At 42.5% G+C, this 20,880-nt stretch overlaps 1 protein-coding gene across 1 annotated transcript in view; it reads left to right on the forward strand.

Annotated features, from left to right (window-relative positions):
- The first annotated feature begins 3,428 nt into the window (after positions 1-3,428).
- The window catches only part of SLC38A1 (solute carrier family 38 member 1), an 86,999-nt gene continuing 69,547 nt past the window's right edge, over positions 3,429-20,880 (forward strand). The window contains 1 exon segment of the mRNA XM_030939971.1: positions 3,429-3,552. The gene's annotated coding sequence lies outside the window, so the exon portion shown is untranslated.

Here is a 20,880-nt window from a genome sequence, read left to right on the forward strand (position 1 = left end):
GGGTGAGTACAGGGTGAAGCTGGGATGAGAGCAGATGTGGCTTAAGTTCAGGCTGAATCCTCTTTGGGGTATAATTGATTTTTCTTCACAAAGCTGCCCCACCTTCCTGGAGCCATACCAAAAAGAGCTATGGGGGCTACAAGAAAACTCTCAGGCCACCTAAAGTTACCCAATTCTCCTTTCATAGTACAAATTCCTTCCCTAACCTCACTTTCAGAGCAGATACAGAATTTTCTCAGTTCCATAGGGCAGCCTACAATCAAACCTGGTAATGTGTCCTGAATACCTTAATAACATTGGAAATCTGCTCAAATGGGAAAGGTCCACAAATAACATTAGATACTATCAAGAAGGCTCTTGAACCTCACAATCCTATTACTGAGAAAACTCCCTGAAAACTCCTGGTTACTGGTTTACTGAAAAAAAATCCCTGGGCTCTACTAAAATAGGGCAGTGGTTCCTATTCAGAGGCAGAGTGGCCCGAGACCCTTTCCACCCACTAGCCCTCCAAAGATGGTTATTCCAGAATCAGGGAACATTTTAGATCCAGCCACAGAAAACTGGCTTAGCAGTCAGCTCTGGATGTAAGATTTGGGTGTGCCACTTAGGGCTGTGTGGACTTGGGATAAATTCCCTAACCTTTGAGTCAGGGATTAGGATAGGCTGCCCTATTAGGAATGTCATGAGAATTAAATGAGAGACCATCTGTGAAGTGTTTAAACTACTGTTTGTCTCTCAGTAAGCACACAGTGAATAGAGGAATCATCCAGACATCTCTGGCCTCAATTTGAGACCACAGCAGCCTCCATGTTGATGTTTACTCTGGTTCTAGGTTGTCAACTAAAATCCAGAGGAGGGGTGAAGATCCTTCAAACTCTAGGCCCAAGAATGTCTGATTGCAAATGGTTGTAGTACCACTGTGAAGACTGAGCACGGATTTTGAATTTGGACCTGAATGGGAATCACTTCCCCTTCACTAATTACTGTCTTAGGTGAACATGGCTAATTCAACTTTGTACTTGTTTTCTTGTTTATACAAAGAGGATAATACCCAATTGAGGGACTGAAAGCTTTAAATGAGATATTTACATGTAAAGCCCTTAGCACAATAGCTGCCATATCATAGGAGGTCAATTCATAACTATTGAATCCAATTCAAAAAGTGCTAAATAACTACAGTCATTTTGGTATATAGAAACTAGCCAGTAAGTTAAAATTGGAATCAAAAGATAAGCTTGGTTCAGATAATCTTCAAACACTGATGAATATACATTCTGCCTTTAATAAGGTAAATATTCCAACAGGCCTATTAAGCTATGGCTCATAGTTCATCTACTTTACCTATTCAGTTTTTTACTTTATTGATAAGAATTATTTGTGCCAGGCAAGGTGCACACTACTTAAAATCATTAATTTCACACTAAATTAGCTTCCTTTAGTAAGGTAGAAAGAACCAACTTTTTGATGACCTATAGAATATTGCTATGTTGTGTGTACTCTTCTCCCCTTTTTTACAAATGTAGAAAACAGGATTAGTACAAAAGTTAAGCAGATGAGGGAAGCAGTAAGTGTCAGAGGAAGAAATTGAATGCAGGCCTGTCTGAGCTAGCCTGCCCATGTGTTTGCCCTTTCTGTTTGCTCTGAACTTTCCATTTCTCAGTACTTCTCAAGAGCATGCCTTCTAAACAGGATTCTCAGGAAGCCACTATTGAACTAATAAAGGTCATTTATAGCCATTCGAAGGGAATAAGAAGTTTAGTCCGTGATGAGTTTCAAATTTGGTTATCATCTTGCTTTTCCAGTGGTGATGAAAAAGCAAAATTCACTCAAATACAATGACTACTGTCTGCTTGAAACGCTCCAGGTAATTTTTGAATTATGATTCACCTTGCTCTTCCTGTTTTGATGAACCATGAACAGGAGACTGAACCATCCCTGTCAATAAAAAGCTCGCGTTTCCACCCTGCAAATTCGCGCTATAATGACAGTGTAATTGGCTGAGGCGCAGGTGGGATTTCCTGTCGCCATTTTAAGACACAACTCCTCTGCAAGGAAGTGCCCAGCCAGTGAAAGGGGGCTGTGTCTGAAACAAAGAGTAAGCAGGGGAAAAAGGGAACCAGGCCCAGTTGCCCCTGTTCCCCTCCATCCCGCTCCCTCGTCCCCAGGACTTGGAGCGCCCCAGCTCAGTTAACCTGGACGCACCAGGTCCTTCGGTCGGAACCACATGGAGTCTCCAGGCCCTCCAAGAGCTCTCCCCCGCCTCTTTGCGCCTAGGCCGGTGCTTTCTCGGCGCTCAGCAAATCCTTCTGGTTGCCTCACACCCAGTCCCCAAAGCAGAGCTCCACAGGGCAGATCTCAGGAAGGGCTTGCCAGGTCTGCGGGTGCTGGATCCGGAAGAAGGGAGGTGCCTCCCACTTCAGAATAGGGACAAAGGGTTTCTAAAGGTGCCCGAGCTCCCCGCTTCCCCTGTCGCTTCGTTCCCCTTCCCGCCAACCCGGGCCATCTGCGGGCTGTACCCAGGGCCAACCCTCCGCTCCAACGCTGCTCGTAGTCCCAGGCGCTCCCCGCGGCTGTCCGGGCTGGGCTCGGACCGGCCACTCCCGCGGCCATACTCATGCTGCGCCCTTCCCACGATGCAACTCCCTCGCTCCTTCGGCCCCGGCGGGGCTCTGGCGTACCCAAAATGCAGGCCCCAGCGGAACGCGCAGCCCTCCTGTCCTCCTCCGGTGCCCCTTTAGCCGCCCCACCCCCATCCCTAAGGGCTCTCATTCTCCAGCTGCCGCCGCAGCTGGGTTCCGAACACGCCGCCGGGCCCCGGGAGGGAGAGGGGCAGGTGCCAGGACGGTGCGCAGCCTCCGCTCCCGGTGCCACCTTCAGTGCGCCGGGCACACGCGCGCCCCGCAACCCCTCCCTCACCCTTTCCCCGTTGCTCAGTCTCCGCCAGCCGCGGTCGCTGCATCGTCAGAGAGCTGCAAGAGGGAGGCAGCAAGGCGCGGCCGCCAGCAGTGACACCATGTGACCGGCACGGCTCAGTGACACGCAGCTTTGGTTAAAGAGCGGGCGCACAGGAGGGGAGGAGACGGCGCGCGGGATAGGGAGGAATGGCCTGTCCCCCTTAAACCATCACAAGCCATGGTTGCGGAAGGGCCACGCGCCTCCCAGTAGGAGAATGACTCCGATTCGTGACCCTCAGCGCGGGTGCATGTCGATGTAAGTGCGAGGCCGGCGAGCAGAGTGTGAGTGGGGGTTGGTGGTGAGGGGAGATTCTGATGCAATCGGCCCGGAAAGGAGGAGGAGAGACAAGCGAGCGCGGACTGGGGCAGCCACGCCACTCCGCCTGAAGGTCGCCAGGAGCCTCCGCCCTTCACCTTCCTCGGAAATCCGCCAGGCCACGCCAAGCTCCCTGCCCAGCCCTGACTGACGGAAGCCACCTTTTCCCGGCCTCCGCAGCCAGACCTTGACACAAAGGACATCAAACTGCCGAGGGTAAAAACCCCGGAAGGGCGGACACATCCACGTCGCCTTTCGCCACCTTTCCCTTTATCTGCGGAGGTAAGGTGATTATCCGTTCCCTGGGAGGGCTGGGCAAGCGGCGAGGGGATGTTTAGATGTAGGAGGAGGCGGTAACGTAGAAATCATCTCTGCTGGCGTGAAAGCAGAGAGAGCTAGGCTGTGCCGGATGCTTTTGGATGTTGCTTTTAGGAGAGGAAAAGTCCAGGTCTCCCGTGCTTCCCGAATGCATGCGGCAGAGCGAGGAAACGCCAGGGCCCCCGAGTTCACCTTTGCGTGGGCTGTGGCTTACTTTTTGGTTTGTTTTCCTGTGGCTTTGGTCTGTTTTCCTGTGGCTGTGGCGGAGTGTGGTACCAGATCTGGTTCCATTTTTACGAGGGCCGGGAACCACGCAGGTCTGGAAGGAGAGCGCATCTGACCCGAGGGCGCGACCCTGTTTTAGGAGTTTGAATCCCCGACCTTTGGGGAAAATTTCCTGTGTCCGCAAGGCCCAAGGGAGATCGTGTGATGTCCTGGAGTGCTGCGTGTGGCCGGTTGGGTAGCCGCGGCGGACCACCAGTAAACCGGGGCGCGTTTGCCGTCCTTCCTGGTGCTCTGCCCCTCTGTAACGCGGGGAAGTAGGAGGGCGCGAGGAGAAATTACTAAAGGATGTTTGCAAGTGACTCACTGTCCTTTCCTGCCCTGAAGAGATTTTTCTAAAATGCAGAGGGTGGCGAGGGACAGGGATAGTGTTTTTTCGAGAGCGGGGATGTGCTGGAGCCAGCGAACAAAAGGCCACCTCTTGCGCGGTCTTGGGCGCTAACTGCTCTCGCTTCCAGTCCTACCTCCTTCCCAACCCCCGACAGCAAGCTCGCGTCCCTAAACATTGCCACGGGGGCCTTTAAATGCGTGGGTCGGTGCCGGGAGGAGAGCGCACCTTCGCCCTTGTGCGAACCCTTTGCCTCCTAAATTATCCACCTCCCGGAGAGTGGGGCTCCTCAGCTCCGTTGGGATCCGGTAGGTTACCCGGCTGCCTGGGCGCCGATTCCCTGCCAAATCGCCTGCCCGAGGTTTTTGCTGAACTATAGTCAGAGAAGGCACAAGTGCATATGGCAGCAAAAGGAATTTCGCGGTAACCGCGTCACGCCGCTCCCAGTGCCTTTCACAGGCTGCCTTGGACTGGGGAAGGTGGTGCTACAATTCAGAGTCCTTTGTCTTGCTCTGCGGCGCGGACCCGGGGCTTATACAAACCCTCGTTCTCTGTTAGAAACTAACTGCCGCCAGGATTCGTCTACTTTCTCAGACGAATCCACGGTGATGTGTGTAGTAAAAGTGAAAAAAGACACCTCTGCTAGAAAACGGTATTCATTTGCGTTTGGAAGGGGTTTTGACCTCTCTGCAGTGGGTTTTTACATTTTTCAATACAAGGGGGAGGAGGAAAATAAATTTATGGTTTGCAGAATGCAGGGCCCAGCGAGGGTGTAATTTGTCACCTTGATAAAAGAAACTGTGCAGCAACTCGTGCTTTTTCTGACGTCAGAAGGACAACGGAAATAAAACCTGAGCTCGGTGCGTGGCTGGCCTCGTTGTCAGATACCTCATGCTAGTTTGGTCCTTCCGAAATCTTGCAAAACAGCCAATTCCGGGGTACTGACCTGGTGTGGACCCCCTGGATTTTGGTTCGACCCCAGCCTCAAAATGGCTTTTCTCTTGAGAGTCACTCGAGTTCTCAGTATGTCGCGGTAAGCAATTGGAAACTGGCCTAGTTTGGTTTGAGGTCTTAATCTTGAGATTTATTCGCTTTTTAAAAAAAATGTGGCCAATAACCATTTTCTACAGAGGGTTTACTGTGCGACTGGCAGCAACTAACAAGATTTGTTTCACCTTCTATGAAGCTTCCATTCTCGGGGGAAACAGACTAGATAAATGTAGGCATATAAATTTCAGGTATTCTTAGTGCAATGAAGAAGTAAAACAGGATCATGTGATGGGGGAGGATGCTTGCAATAGAGTGACTCACTGGGAGGGTATAACATTTGTCCTCAGACCCGAATGATGAAAAGGGACCAGCTATTTCTATAATTGAGGGGAGAAGGCCAGCAGAAGGAACAGGAAGAAGGAACAGCAAGTACTTACTGCACTCTTCTTTGACTGTAATATAATTGAACAGATAGATGAATAGATTTTAAAGGTGCTTTGGATCTTTAAACCTATACGTATGTTGTTTATGTATATTTTTTATGATGCTCCATGAATTAAGGCCATTTAATGAAAGGAGAACCATGTTTAGGAGTCCTGACATCTGACTGTTGCTACTCTTTTCTTTACTCTGGGTGATGCTTGTGGACAAAAACCGATTTTACTCATTGTTCCTCTAATGTCCAGCACATAGTACCTGCTTAATAAATACTTGTTGGATTGAGACCTTGGTCAAGCCATCTTGTTCATCTCTTTGTGATGTGATTGACCATCCCTTCCTTTCTATATCTCATCTGTTCCCCTTCTCCTAAGTTTGAAAATTAGAGTCTTTTTCTTCTCTGCTTCTCCTTCTCTTACTGCCCTCCCCACTTTGAGCAGTGACCAGGCCCTTGAAAATACCCCTCACACTTGTCCTCTTGTCTCCATTTCCACTGCCCAAGTTCAGGTCCCTGTCACCTGACCTAGACTTGGAGACATATGAAACAGATATAGAGGTGCCTTGAACAATCTCCGGGAAGTGGGAGTGGGCGGTGGAGAAAAATGCAAGCACAACACATGGTTAAGAGTAAAACAGCCAGTTACTGAGGTGCGACAGCTTTCCTGTTGGTCTCCTCCATACCAAATTATGATCCCCTAATTAAATCTCCATTCTTTCATGAGATTTATATTTCTAAAATTCAGTTCACATTTTGTTAAAGGACCTTGCTTTTAAAAACTTCCGTGGGTTTCCATTGCACACAAATACAGTCTAAATTTCTTAGTCATGCACTTAGGACCCTTGGCAATCTGCCTCCTCATCTCTTTCCAACTTTTTCTCTTGACATTTTCTTTCTCTCAGTTCACCCTGTTCCCTCCCTATCACTTTTCTGCTTCAATATCTGTGTGGATTGGATTCCAGTCCAGAATGCCTACTGAAATCCTGTGTACTTGTGATGGCCTACCCCTGATGCTACTTTTCCACCTCTTGGGAGAAGTGTTCACTGATCGCCTCATTGGCATTTTCACGAAGATTTGTTTATCTTTCACGTTTTGCACTATTGTTACTCCAGATGATGGAAGGTGGTGAATAGGGGTTTAAGCTCTGAGTCAAATGTAAATATCAGGCCTCAACTTTTACTCACCCAGGAACCTTGGGTAAGGTGTTTGGCATCTCTAAGCCTCAGTTTTTTCATTTGCTTAATGGGAATGATGATGGTGGTGGTAGTGTTGGTGGTACCCATTTTATTGAGTTATGGTAAGAATTTAATTAAGATAATGAATGTGAAGTATTTGGTATAGTGTTAGCATTCCATATGTATTGAATTAAACCAGACTCTCATCTATCAGAGGAGGGAGAGAAAGTTGATCAGTAAAGTTCACTTTACCTCTGAAATTCTATGACTATGTAATCTTTTTAAAATACTTTTCTGAAAATAATATCTTAATGGAAACTACCTGGATCTTTTTAGTGTCTGGGAGAATATACATCTATGAAAGGTGGTGAGGAGATGGGAGAAGTAAGTGTGCAGAAGTACTTTGAAAACCTGTGATAGACTTAGAAAAAGACATCTTGTATGCACACAGAGTGATGTAATGGACTGTGGAGACTCAGAATCCAGAGGTTGGAAGGGAGGATGCAAGATAAAAAGCTACATATTGGGTACAATGTGTACTACTCAGATGGCAAGTGCACTAAAGTCTCAGATTTCATCACTTTCAATTCATTTGTATAACCACCAAAAATCACTGATACCCCAAAAGCTATTGAAATAAAAAATTTTAAGTAAAATTAAAAGATCAGCTTCAATAACCTACAAAAAGACACTGACCCTAAATTTAAAGTAAAATTTTAAATTTAAAAATATTGTTGTACTTACTTCTGAATATTGATCACATTTGTTTTCTAGTGATAACCTTACTAACTGCAGAGGAGTTCCCCTAACCTCGTTACCTTCCCAATCGCTGAATTCCTCTAGTATTAGTAAGTAACTCTGTTTCAAGTGAGGTTACAATGTGTCTTTGCCAATAACTAGCTGGGTACCCTTGAGCAACTCATTTCACGTTTTTGTGCCTCATTTTCTCATCTGTCCAATGCTAATAATAGTATCAGAGCTGCCTACCTCCGTGTTGTGAAGATACAATGAGAGCAGAGCTGAGAAAGTCCTTACACAATTCAAGATGATAGTCGTCTGGCATTAAGCACACTGCTAATCTTCAGGGTCAGGTGATGGTTTTAGATTAGTGAGTCTCAGAGCAGACTTCACACTAGACTCATCTAGGGTGTTTTAAAAGCTATCAATGCCAAGACTTCATCTCCAGAGATTCAGATTTAATTGGCCTGGGGTGGAGCCCAAATATGGGAGCTTAAAAAATATCAGGAGTGATTTTGACATGCATTGGTTTAGATTTAAAGCAAGGAAAACAAAACAAAATCAGAAATTAAATGAGGACCTCCATATGTTGCTTGACAAAGTCTTAGTCTTAGTGGTGTGAAGTTATGAGCTTGACTGATTTTTCCCCCTGATTTTACTAAACCAACCATTTGTTGACATCATGGAGCCACAGCCTCAGGTTACAGTTTATAACCTGAATTTTCCCAGGCATAGAAGCCTGTCCAGTGATACAGCCAGAGCCACATGAAGATTTAATGTGTGGATCTCAGTTTCCATCTCTTAGGAGTGATGAAGTTGGAAAAGAAAAAGACAATGGAAAGGAAAAGGAAAGGGATAGGCTATGGACCAAGGTAGAGAAGAAAGAGGCTCTGGGTAGGAGACAGACAGGGCAGAGCACAGAGAAAATATTGTGCTTGATTTATTGAACCAGTTTTGTTTAGGTTGCAAACTGGTGGCTAAAGAGCCAAATTAAGCTTGTGAGCATATTTTATGTGACTTACACTTTCTTTTAAAATTAGTTGAAATTAGTTGCCAACTCTTAAATATCAGAATTTCACTTAAAATTTTGATTTCTGGCATTTATTGAAAAAAAAAAAAAAAAAAAAAAAGACTAGTCTCATTCCTCCCACTGGTTGGAGGGAAATAGATGGGACACGTGTTCTCCAGTTCCTTATGTCCAGTCTGCTTTGCCCATTTATCTTGCCTACCTGAGCACTAGCTTCTTTTGTTTTAACTTTTATTCTAAATCTGGGGATCTTAACACTGGCTGCACATAAGAATGCTCTCCCCTGTACAGCATTTAAAATAACCATGCTTGGATCCTGTCGTATACCAACTAAGTCAGAGACTGTTGTGTGTGTAGTGTCCCCTTATCACTTTTTTTTTTTTTAAAGCTCCCCAGTTTGTTCCAGTGTCCTGTTAGACCTGAGGCCTACTGGCCTACCAAGGCAACTATTCAAGAGATTTGTCTACAAGTCCACCTTCTTATCTTTGAAAGTGATCCATTAAGAAACAGTGTATAGAATCATTAATTCAGAGAACTGGGAGAGGTCTTTGAGAGAGCAGCCATTAATCCAATCTTCTTATTTTAAGGTGAGGAGATAGAGACCCAGAGAGGAGAAAGGAATTTTTCTGAAACTATAACCGTCATCTGGTATTGGATTATATAGTGTCTTTTATTACATTTTCTCTTTTCAAATAAAATTCTATTTTTAAGGTTTCTTTTTATAAATGATCCTCTTTATATGCACCACTTCGAGAAACTTTAAAGTTCTCATTATTTCTGTTTTTCCTTGAGTATTTTGTTAGGAGTCATAACTTAGCTAGGGCTTAAAAACAAACACACAAAACTGTATCCATCTTTTTTAGTACAATAGCTATCCTTGATCAGAAATATCTTTAGAACAAAAGACATATGTATGCAAAGAAAGGGATTTTTCTCAAGGGCTGAAATAGTCCAGGCTGTTTTCAACTGCATGAGTTTTTAGTAATTATTTAAATCCATTAATTTTCAATTGATGAGAAATATTTTTATTTTTGTTGGTATTCACACTACTCATATACACTCACTGTTCTAATTAATTAAGATTCAATTCTTTTGGTGTTTTTTTAAAATGTAATATACAGTCTGTCCTCCTATATCCAGTTACAGGTAGACCTCATTAACTTTTAGAGTTTATTGATATTTTCTGTCTTAAATAAATTGGAGTAGTTTCAAAAGTTCTGAAATACAGATAGATTAGTTACCAACATCATAAGCTGGTCACGTTGATAACAGACATTTAAAAGGTCATATGGGAACTTGAAGACAAGAGGAATTATGGAGCAATTAAGAGCAGGTGTTGGGATCCTGTTAAGATAGGATGCAATGGGCAATTTGTCCAAGGAAGTTAGCGGTTCATCTCCATGCCCAACAAAGAGAGGGCCCATACTCACCCCCTGTGAGCTTCCTTTAACACAGGGCTTCTTGTCCTTCACACTACTGACATTTGGGGCCAGATAACTCTTTGTTGTGTATGGCTGTCTTGTGCACTGTATGATGTTTAGCAGCATCCCTGGTCTTTCTCAACTAGATGTTTGCAGCACCCCCTCACTTATTGCAACCCAAAATGTCTCCAGGCATTGCCAAATACCTCCTGGGGGCAGGGAGAGGGACATAATTGTCCCCAGTTGAGAACCACTTCTTTAATACAACTCATTCTCTGGACTTTTAGAAATCATGCCAAGAATTCTTAAACATTCCAGGCATAGTGGCTGGGACAGTAATGATAAATACCTTCCATTTATATAGTACTTTACAATATTAAATGTATTTTTACATAAGTCCCTCATGCCCAGATCAAATGTAAAGGAAATTATATGGTAAACTTCATGAAAACTATGAGTTAGGGTTATCCACATTGCTTCATGCTCCCATTTTTGTTCTGTTTTCCATGGGGAGATGGCATTTGTGATGTTCACTGAATATATTGTCTGCAGGCAGGGGGTCATAGCTTTCTTTTTAAATTTAGTCCTCATTTTTATTGTTAACACATGTTTACTGTCACCATGTAGTAGACCTTTGAGGTGTATGGTCCTTGTCCCCAAGGAATTGAAATAAAAAGATTACTAAAATATGAGAGCCCTTGCTATAAGCCAGTGAGTACACAAAACTGCTGTAAGAATTCATCACAGGTAAACAGTCAAGCAGGTTCTCAACTGGGGCAATTATGTCCCTCTCCCTGCCCTCAGGAGGTATTTGGCAATGCCTGGGTTGGTCATTGGAGAAAGGCATCACAGAAGAGTCGGCTTGAATTTTTTAAAAAAGCAAGTAAGCTGGGCTTTGAGAGAAAGGTCATACTTAAGTTAGCATAAGCTTCACGGGAAGGTAGAGAGAGTGTGTCCAGGACCAGGGGGATGGTGTGAACAAAGCAGAAAACTGCGTAAGAGTAGATCCATTGTACGAATGGAAAGTCAGAAGGAATGTAGTGGGAGCATAAGTTAAAGAGAAAGCTGTCTGAGATTCTAGAGATTAGACCTCATCCTGTAGAGGGAACAGTTATGATTGGCAAGGCAGAAAGTGGAATGTGCAAGACCGTATTTTCAGGAAGAATCTGCCTCTATAGGTGGGAGAGGCCAAGAAGCAGGAGGTAGCATGGCGGAGAGTGACTGTGGCAAAGTTCAAGCTGTGAAACTGTAAGGAATAAGGGAAAGGAAAGGGACTTTGTGAAGGAATGTTGGCAGGACTTGGCAACTGATTAGATATGAGGCTGTATGAAAGTCATACCCAAGTTTCAAGTCTGAGTGACAAAGAGAATGTGCATTATATCTTTAACAGAAATAGAATGCTGGCATGTGAGGTCAGGTGATGCGTTCTGCTTTAGGCATGTGGAGTCTGAGGTAATGACAAACATCCTAATGGAGTAGTCCAGAAGGCAGCGGGAGTCTGAAAAGAATTTATGGAAATGTTTCGGAGAAGGAAAGAACCTGAGAGATCACCTCTCCCTCCTGCCCTCTCATTTTACAGATGAAGAAACATGTGATATGTTAAGTGGCATGATCATGATCAAGTTGTATTTATGAGGGAGATCCTATTTCATAATGCAAAGGAATTCTAGTTTTATAAAGTGAAAAAGACTGGGAAGAAAGATCTGAAAGATGCTTTTGTAGAATGAAACTTGACACTACAGCCCTGAAGCCCTAAAAAGGAAAGAATTTGGAATGTGTGGAGCAAGAAGAGTGGAGGCCCAAAGAGCTACTTCTACACAGAAAGTTGAGAGGAGGAGGGATCTGGCAGAGGAGACCAAGAAGCAGCTCTTGGGAGGATGCATTGTGGAGTTATTTGGGAGAAGTCAGAAAACAGGAACAATGGTTACAGTAACTCACAAGACCCCGGCCAGACACTGTTCTAAGTGCCGCACATGTACCAAGTCGTGGAATCTTTATGATTGTATCAAATGAGTATTTCTTTAAGTCCATTTTACAGATGAGGAAACTGAGGCAAAGAGAAGTTAACTTTCTTGCCTGGGGTTACACAGCTCCTAAGTGGTGGAGCCAGAATTTACTAATCAGGCATGACTTCAGAGGAGTGGTGGCAATAGTAAGTAGTTTAGAGAGTGCTAGCAGTAAAGAAAGGGCTGTAGTGATAGTTCAAGGTTCTAGATAGAGTTATATTCCAGATAAAGAGCTCTGAGAGTGATGGATGTCAAGAAGTCAGGGAAGGCAGAGAGGAATTAGAGAAACAAGATCCTAGTGGAGGAGCCGGCACCTTCAGCACAGGTTAAACCAATAGTCTTGGGCAAAAAGAGACTAAAACCACTTATTTTTCTGAGACCACTCACTAGCTTCCCAGGTTTTTCACTACCAAAGGCCATTTTTATTATTCCCCACCTTTCAAGAGCCCCAGATTTTCAAAGATTTTGATGATCAGCTTTAATTTTTTATTTTTTTATTTTTTATTTTTTTTGTTTTTATTTTTATTTTTATTTTTTTTTTGAGGTGGAGTCTCACTCTGTCGCCTGGTCTGGAGTGCAGTGGCCAGATCTCAGCTCACTGCAAGCTCTGCCTCCCGGGTTTACACCATTCTCCTGCCTCAGCCTCCCGAGTAGCTGGGACTACAGGTGCCCGCCACCTCGCCCGGCTAGTTTTTGTATTTTTAGTAGAGACGGGGTTTCACCGTGCAATGCAGAGTCCAGATATTAAGTATACTGTTTAATGAGTTTTGAGTGTTGACTTTAATATATTAATTCATTTCCTATTTTTATTACTTGTATATAAAATTGCCAATCAAAATTTAGGATTATCACATCAAGTTAATGCAGTCTTGCTAACAGTATGGATACCTGACCATTTAGTTAACCTGTTTAGCCTGTTTGAGGCCTTTTGAAATATAGGTACATATTAGTTCTTAGATCCTTATCACTATCATCTATGAACCCTGAGAATCCAAGAACCCCAAGTGGGTAAACAGACACAGTCAGTTATGGGACTAGCTGGCCCAGAATTATAGGACCATTGTTGACCTCAGGCTTAACCCTTTCTTTCTCCGCTTTAAAAATTATGTGTATTTAAGGTGTGCAACATGATGTTCTGGTATACATATGCATGGTAAAATGGTTACTAGAGTCAAGAAAATTAATATATCCATCATCTCACATGGTCACTTCTTTTTTGTGGCAAGTGCACCTAAAATCCACTCTTTTAGCAAAAATCCCAAATATACAATACAGTATTACAGATATATACAGATATAACATTCCTAATCCAAAAATCCAAAACCCTGGCTGGGCACGGTGGCTCACACCTGTAATCCCAGCACTTTGGGAGGCTGAGTTAGGTGGATCATCTGAGGTTAGAAGTTCAAGACCAGCCTGGCCAATATGGTGAAACCCCAACTCCACTGAAAATACAAAAATTAGCTGGGCATGATGTCATGTGCCTGTAATTCCAGGTACTCGGGAGGCTGAAGCAGGAGATTCTCTTGAACCTGGGAGGCAGAGGTTGCAGTGAGCAGAGATCTCATCACTGCACTCCAGCCTGGGTGACAGAGCGGGATTTCATCTCAATAAATACATACATAAATAAATAGGTAAACACATTCTAAAAAGTCCAAAACCTGCAATGTTCCAAAACCTAAAACTCTTTGAGCACTGACATGATGCCCAAGTAGAACATTTTACATCTAACCTCCTGTGATAGGTCACCGTCAAACTGCAGTGAAAACTTTGTCTTATGCACAAAATTATTAAAAATATTATCTAAAATGCCTTTAAGGTATATTTGTAAGGTGTATACGAAACAAATGAATTTCAAGTTTGGACTTGGGTCTCATCCCAGTGTATCTTATAATATGTATGCAAATATTCCAAAATCCAAAAAATCCAAAATCTGAACTACTTCTGTCAGAGGCATGTGAACCAGAGCAACTCCATCTTAAATAGGAGCTGGGTAAAATGAGGCTGAGACGTACTGGGCTGCATTTCCAGATGGTTAAGGCATTCTAAGTCACAGAATGAGATAGGAGGTCAGCACAAAATACAGGTCATAAAGACCTTGCTGATAAAACAGGTTGCAGTAAAGAAGATGGCTAAAACCCACAAAAATCAAGATGATGATGAGAATGACCTCTGGTCCTCCTCACTGCTACACTCCCACCAGCACCATGACAGCTTACAAATGCCATGGCAATGTCAGGAACCCTATATGGTCTAAAAATGGGAAGCATGAATAACTCACCCCTTGTTTAGCAAATCATCAAGAAATAACCATAATCAGCAACTAGCAGCCCTTGGAGCTGCTCTGTCTATGGAGTAGCCATTCTTTTATTCTTTTACTTTCTTAATAAACTTACTTTCACTTTACTCTATGGACTCATCCTGAATTCTTTCTTATGCGAGATCTAAGAACCTCCTCTTTTGGGGTCTGGATTGAGACCCTTTTCCTTAACATCTTTCTGGCAACGACGAAGGGGCTATAGTGCAGAAACACCCAGTAAGTGTTGGAGTCTTGTAACATCTTTCTGGAGACCGTGGAAGCGAATATTGTGAGGAAACCCCTGATCCAAAGGCTAGCTTTGGGTAAGTGGTGCGGTCCTGTAATATCTTTCTGGCCACCACAGAAGCAACTAGTGAGGGAACCACCCAACCCAAAAGCTAACTTTGAGTAAGTGGTGGGGTCTGGTAACATTTTTCTGCCAAACCCTGAAGGTACAATACTGAAGAAGCTTCCCAACCCAAAGGCAATAGACTGATCAGCCGACTTTGGGTAAGTGATGGGGTACCTGGGTAAAGAATGGGATTGGGTTAGAGGCCCAACTTAGGAGAGTTAGAGTTTCTCCTAAGACAGAGATGGTTAAATGGTCCTCTTGATAAAAAAGCAAGGACACTTGACCATAATGGGTTAGAGGCCCAAATTTGGAGGGTTAGAAATCCTTCCAAGATTTAGGTGTTAGAAATCCCTCTCAGTAAAGTACTTCTCATGAAGTCCTAGGCTAAGAATGGGCTTGGTACTATGGCCTGTTAACTATTTCCTTTGGATTAATCTGCCTGGCAGTCTCTGCTGATGACTGTGGGTGACAGGATTAGGCATGTACAGAATCTTGGGACATGGAGTGCTTTTTCCTCCCTAAAAGGGGAAACTTGAGAGCTGATGGGACTGCTGGAAAAGATCACTTCTTGACTGACAAGTGACCTGCTGAACTTTTCAGTGGTGCTGCAATGGGTGGGTCTTTCTCTGGCCTCCCTGAGCATTTCACCTTCTCCACCCTGCCACAGGCAATGTTTTTCTCTCTCTCCTTTCCCTTTCTTATCTTTTCTATTACTCAGGGTGACCATCTTACCCAAGACCACATGTTGAAACTCTTGGTTGGAGGTTGGGTTAACAATGATGGGGGCAAGTTTGAGCCTTGCCAGTTTGATATTGGGTGTTAAGCAGAGTGGCTAGTGTCTATGTTTTGTCACACATATTTTGTTCTGGCCAGATGGAAAAAGATGATCATCCTTTGTGTTGCCGCTTGGCCCCCAGGGCAGTGATGCAGCCAGCCAGGTCTCAGGGAGAGGGAACCCAGAAGCCTGGCATGCTGGCAAAAGGGTAAGAATTTCTTACCAGCCAGACTTCTGGTCTCTCTCTCTCTCTCTCTCTCTCTCTGTGTGTGTGTGTTTTGTGTATGTGTGTGTGTGCAAACTGGATGAGGTTTCCTTCTGGTCAGTCCTTGGGAGCTTGACCTTGCAAACACATGGCAGTACTTTCTCTTGTTCTCTGCCATTACAATGGCAGCCCAGGTTCGGGATTGAATTCCCAGCTTAAGGGATCATCCTTTGTCTTCTATTTGTCTATGTATTTATATGTATTATGTGTGTGTAATATAAAAGAATCTAAATTAATTGGTTTAATAATAATGAGTTCAAATCAAATATTTTGTCACATAAGTAAAAAGTGTAATGCCTTTTAGTTCATGTGACTTAAGTAATCTTTGGGAAATAAAAACAGTTTTAAAGATTATTGGTAAAATGAAGACATTTGGTCTAAATTATGCAGGTCAGATATTAAGTTTGCTAAATGCCTTAAGGTCGTAAACTGCCGCTTTGACTTTTTTTTTTTGAGACGGAGCCTCACTTTGTTGCCCAGACTGGAGTGCAGTGGTGCAATCTCGGCTCACTGCAAGCTCTGCCTCCCAGGTTCACGCCATTCTCCTGCCTCAGCCTCCCGAGTAGCTGGGACTACAGTCACCCGCCACCACACATGGCTAAGTTTTTGTAATTTTAGTAGAGACGGGGTTTCACCATGTTAGCCAGGATGGTCTCGATCTCCTGACTTCGTGATCCACCAGCCTCGGCCTCCCAAAGTGCTGGGATTACAGGCCTGAGCCACCACACCTGGCCCGTTGACTTTTGAAAATTGTTCAATTTACCTACTTTGGCTACTTTGGAGCATTAGATTCTAGATAAGGCAAGGGACATGTGGAATTAGCCACACACCGTAGCTATGCTGGAAAAAGTCAGCCCTTATCTGCATTTCTGTGTGTTGTCCTAGGCTGCACACCTAGTACATAATTAAAATCCCAAACTTACCAAAGTTTTCATCAAAAGTAAAAGAGTTAGCATTGTAACATATAATTAAGACTACTGAAAAAACAGTTCTACATGCAAAGTGTGTAAGAAAAGTGAAATGTGTTTTTGGTGAAAGATTATAAGAACGTATGGGAATGTGGATTTTTCTTGCCCAAATTAAAGGATTAAAGAATTGTTTTAAGTTAGATAGAATAAAGCTGAAGGTTTAAGCAAGTTATGGAAAGTGTGTAAAAAACAAATCTTGTAAAAAAAGATTCTGTATGTGGACATTGGCTAAAACTAAAGGGGTATTATTATTCAGTTTTTCCATAAGTTAAACATTGGAATAAAAGCACAACAGGTTTTTCTTAGAGGAAAAACCATTTCATGCTGTGCTCTTTAACAAAAATTTGTAAAGGCTTATAAAAGGTTTATGAAAATCTTACCGTATGGTCAAACTGATTAAGATGAAATACTTTATCTATAAGGTTTCATTAAGAATTAGGTTTGACATCAATAATGCACTAATGCAACAGAGACATTTGGCTTTTTTGGTATAAGAGTTATGTAGGAAGCATTATCAAATATAAAATGGTGTTTGGTTTTCTTTGGGCTATATTCATATAAATATGTTACTGGTATGTGTTCCAAAATAATGGGAAACTGCTACAATTCTGATACAACTTAGTGTATGCTATTAATAATTATAATTGTTACATGAAATTATTATTATTATTATTATTTTTTTGAGACGGAGTCTGGCTCTGTTGCCCAGGCTGGAGTGCAGTGGCCGGATCTCAGCTCACTGCAAGCTCCGCCTCCCGGGTTTATGCCGTTCTCCTGCCTCAGCCTCCCGAGTAGCTGGGACTACAGGCGCCCGCCACCTCGCCCAGCTAGTTTTTTGTATTTTTTAGTAGAGACGGGGTTTCACGGTGTTAGCCAGGATAGTCTTGATCTCCTGACCTCGTGATCCACCCGTCTCGGCCTCCCAAAGTGCTGGGATTACAGGCTTGAGCCACCGCGCCCGGCCCCCTACATGAAATTATTGTGTGCACAGAGGTAACCCAAATTTCCTAGTCAATCATGGCTTTAATAGTGGCTGTTCTAAGAGATTTTTTCATCCACAGACAATCGTTTTCTTGTTTTAATCCTCTTTAAAAGACGGTTTTATAATCAACAATAGGACTTTGACAGATGTCCTAAAATGCAAGCTTCTGATAACTTTGGAAATTGTGACATTAGAATAGAAGAAAAAACTTTCAGAACTCTCATAGAGAGGTGAAATGTTCATGAATATCAAGCAGAATGGGAGTTAACTAAATTAACCGAAACAATAGAAGACTAAAGTAATCTTTTGACTTTGCTTAAAATGTTGCTGACCCTTTGGTTTGTTTTTCAGAGTCAAGGAAACTTTTCTTTTGAGCTATTTACAGCTTGTAGCAATTATGTAAAGTATACTCCTCTGAACAAAATTTGGAGCATGTTTGTTTCTCTCTACCTGATTTCTCCAGAATCGGGAAACTATCTGTGAGTATTCTTAACTTTTAGCAATATAGTTATTTGCATAAGTGCAGTAAGAATCTGTTTTCTATTGTAACAGAACACGATTGGAGAAACTGGTTATTTTACCAAGGCTTTGACTGGAATAGCATGCTTTCCTTTGAGGAATCAAACTTGACTTGTAAAGCCAATAAAATCCTTTTGGGGAACTGGCCTCATATTTGCCTACACAGTCCCTGTACAGGGTTTCTAACCTATTGTAAGAATGCCACTTTCTAATAGGTCCAGGAGTCCCAAGTTATCTTGGGACCTCAAAAGGAGAGAAATTTACCCTACTCATAGGTGTTTTGAGGGTTCAAACTCATTGCAAGGCTTGGTTCTAAAAATGTCTTATCTGAGATTCCTTCTATGGAGCAGAGTTCCATCAAAGTCAAATTACAAAAGGCTTATGTGAAAAATAATTATTCTTGCTGCACTTTATACAAAAAATCAGGCCAAGTATAATAAAGCAAATCAGTGTTACTATGACTTGTCTTTAGTGAAAAATGAGAAACTGGAGAGAGAAACTATGTTTCAAGAGCTATGCTACACTTGTTATTAAATTCTGGTCTCATCAGTTGCTTTTAAGTTAGTTGCTGCAATTTAGGCTAACCCTGCTTATTCCTGTGAACCAACCAGTGACCTCTAGCTGTTGCTCAGAAGAAACAAGACAGATGAGTAATGTAAAAATCTGGATCAATATTCTAATTCTGGACATAATGGAATCATCTAGCAAGGTCATATCAGCTTGGTTCCAACAGTTGCCCTTATAATTTGGAAAGCCTTATAATTTAGTTTACTTGAGATAATTTTACTTATTTTGCTTTACTCTTGTGGAATACATTGTTATTGCACTCTGTATAGGAATAAGGATAAGCTTACTCAACGTTTTCTTAAATGGAACACTTATTAGTCTTCCAAATATCACTTTTTGTCAGAACTTAAGAGTCATCAGTGTCCCTCACCATACTGATGCTTTCTGACTGAGCTCCTCTCTACTCTGAACACAAGATATTTCATAGTTAGGCAGGAATACCATCACTCCTATCCAGCCCAAAGAAGTTACTAGAGATGGATCTTCATCCCTTTGCAACCCTTAGGATTAAAGGTTCTGTTATAAAAGGAAGGGGGGAAATGTCAGAGGCATGTGAACCAGAGCAACTCCATCTTAAATAGGAGCTGAGTAAAATGAGGCTGAGCTACTGAGCTGCATTTCCAGATGGTTAAAGCATTCTAAGTCACAGAATGAGACAGGACGTTAGCACAAAGTACAGGTCATAAAGGCCTTAATGATAAAACAGGTTGCAGTAAAGAAGCTGGCTAAAACTCACCAAAACCAAGATGGTGATGAGAGTGACCTCTGGTCGTCCTCACTGCTCCACTCCCACCAGTGCCATGACAGTTCACAAATGCCGTGGCAACATCTGGAAGTTGCCCTGTATGGTCTAAAAAGGGGAGGCATGAACAATCCACTCTTTGTTTAGCATATCATCAAGAAATAACCATAAAAATGGGCAACCAGCAGCCCTTGGAGCTGCTCTGTCTATGGAGTAGCCATTCTTTTATTTCTTTACTTTCTTAATAATCTTGCTTTTGCTTTGCACTGTGGGCTTGCCCTGAATTCTTTCTTGCATGAGATCCAAGAACCCTTTTATGGGATCCAGATCAGGACCCCTTTCTTGTAACACCTCTGGTCTCAAACATTTTTGATAAGGAATACTCAAACTGTATTAACTACAGTCCTCATGTTGTTCATTTGCTCCCTAGACTTATTCATCCTACCTATCTGCAAGTTTATATCCTTTGACCTACATTTCCACATTTCCTCCCCAAACTCTTTGTAACACCTGTTTTATTCTCTATGTCTGTGTATTACTTTTTTTTTTTTTTCAAAAAAAGATACCATGTATACATGAGATCCTGTAGTATTTTTCTTTCTGTTTCTGGCTTATTTTACATACCATTATGTCCTACAGATTCATCCATGTTGTGGCAAATGAGAGGATCCCCTTCTTTTTTAAGGTTGAATAACATTCTATTTTATATGTGCATGTGTTTCTTATCCATTCACATCCATGGGCACTTAGATTGTTTCCATATCTTGGCTATTGTGAATAATGCTGCAATGCACATGCAAATAGCATTTCTATGTGCATAGAAAAACCATGGAAGGCCATACAACAATATATATACAGTGATCGTCTCTGCTTGCTGAGATAACAGGTGAACTTTTTTCTTTTTGCTTGTATTATTCCATTTGAAAAATTGTATTTTCTAACTTTTCTACCAAATCTATATTAGTTAATTCATTCATGTATTCATTTTTAATAAATAAATTAGCATTTATTTATTAATAAAGAATGAATATATATATTATACTTTAAGTTCTAGGGTACATGTGCACAACGTGCAGGTTTGTTACATAAGTATACATGTGCCATGTTAGTTTGCTGCATCCATTAACTCATCATTTACATTGGGTATTTCTCCTAATGCTATGCCTCCCCAGGCCCCCACCCCATGACAGGCCCTGGTGTGTGATGTTCCCCTCCCTGTGTCCAAGTGTTCTCATTGTTCAATTCCCACCTATGAGTGAGAACATGCAGTATTTTGTTTTCTGTCCTTGTGATAGTTTGCTCAGAATGATGGTTTCCAGCTTCATCCATTTCCCTTCAAAGGACATGAACTTATCCTTTTTTATGGCTGCATACTATTCCATGGTGTATATGTGCCACAGTTTCTTAATCCAGTCTATC

The sequence above is a fragment of the Rhinopithecus roxellana genome, chromosome 10 (genome assembly GCF_007565055.1).
Source record: "Rhinopithecus roxellana isolate Shanxi Qingling chromosome 10, ASM756505v1, whole genome shotgun sequence".
Taxonomy (NCBI): Eukaryota; Metazoa; Chordata; class Mammalia; order Primates; family Cercopithecidae; genus Rhinopithecus; species Rhinopithecus roxellana.